Here is a 1,745-nt window from a genome sequence, read left to right on the forward strand (position 1 = left end):
AATTAATAAGAGCGTAACCTAAAATTTAATTTCGTTAGAACGAAATATTTTAACTCATTCAAACAAAATTCATCTGATGAGAGACATTTATTATCGCTTCAAATACCAATTCGATCTTTTCAACCCTTGCAATATAGATAAAATAGCATGCATATAGCTAAAACTAAAAGACATTTCTTGACTAAAAATATAAATTTGGGTTTTATGAAACATTTCATCTTAATGTAACAAATATATATAAGGCCATGTTGTACCTTTTGTAAGCTTTAATCAAATCAAATTATATTTTATTAATTTATCGGCAACTTAAACAATATGCGCTTTATTATATCTTATTCCACTACAAGAAAAAAGGTTTTTGTCGATACCTAGCTTGTCGACGCCTAAAAAAATACATCAGCATAGGGTCTCTATGCCGACGCCGATGCTTGCATGGGCATATAGCGACTATCTCAACGCCAGAATAGTTAGATATATCGGAATAAAGATCCCAACGCCAAAACAAAGGTGTCCGGATAGACTAGGGATATGCCGACGGGTAAAATAAGGGCGGCATTGGGAAAGACCGGAATATAAAACCATAAAACTATCCCAAATGCCTTCATTTTCTTTTTTGCCGCCGCGAAGCCCCCTTCCCCCAGATTCTTCTCTTCTCGCCGCCATTTATTCCTCTCTTTCATTCGCCGCTGTTCATTCCTCGCTTTCAGTCATCGCCGGTAAGTTTTTTCTTCTCTTTCAGCCCTCTCTCCCATTTGTCGCCGTTCAATCCTCTCTTCTGTTTGCTGCCATTTGTCGCCATTCAGCCTGCTCGCCTCCACATTGCCGTCGGTCTCTCATTCTCACGTCGGTAAGATTTTTCTGATCTTCTTTTTTTCCTTTTAATGTTTATCTTTTTTTAATGTTACGTCAAACTTCTAGATAAAGTAGGAGAATAGGTTTTTTAGTTTAAATTTAGCTTTTTGTTTAATTTTTTGTTTGAAATTTGTTGAAACCATATATGTAGAAGTTGTAAAAAAATAATAAAAAAAGTTTATTTGCTTTAAATTTAGTTTTTTGGTTGATTTGTTTGAAGTTTGAATGGATAGAAACACTGCTCGTTAGGTTGAGGAAATTAAATTTAATTGTTAACGGTATGTTGAAGATTAATGAGGCAAACTTAGGTTCTAAGTTTACAATGTTTATTTGCTTTAAATTTACATTATTTATTTGCTTTAAATTTAATATGTTTGATATAAAAGAGGGGAATGTGTTTATTTGTTTTAAATTTACAATCTTTGATCTAAAAGAGGGTTTGAGTTTATTTGATTCTTTGTGTGATATTTGGTTTTATTTGCTAGTTTTAAAATAATTTGATTATATTATGATTTAATTTGTTTTGAGCTTAATGTGTTTCCAAACGAAGTATATAACACTTTACCTTAGAATTTAGGTTTGTTTGCTTAAGTTTATTTGTTTTAAATTTAGCATTTGAGTTTGTTTGTTTTAGTTTAGTTGCATTAAATTTTAATTAAGGCCTAACTTTAATTGTTGGATTGAGATCAAACTGGGGTTGTTCAAGAATGATTAAAAGTTTTCTAAACAAAAAAGGGATGAGGGTATTTGCTTTAAACTTAGGTATTCTCAATTATTTATTTATTTGAGTTATTTGGTTTCTATTTTCTATGGTTTAGTTTGTTTGAATCTTGATGTTTTCAAATAAATTATATAGATATATTTGATTTTAGTTTTTATATATATTATGCAAC

Source organism: Benincasa hispida, chromosome 12 (assembly GCF_027475165.1).
Source record: "Benincasa hispida cultivar pf3 chromosome 12, pf3_genome.v1.1, whole genome shotgun sequence".
Classification (NCBI taxonomy): domain Eukaryota; kingdom Viridiplantae; phylum Streptophyta; class Magnoliopsida; order Cucurbitales; family Cucurbitaceae; genus Benincasa; species Benincasa hispida.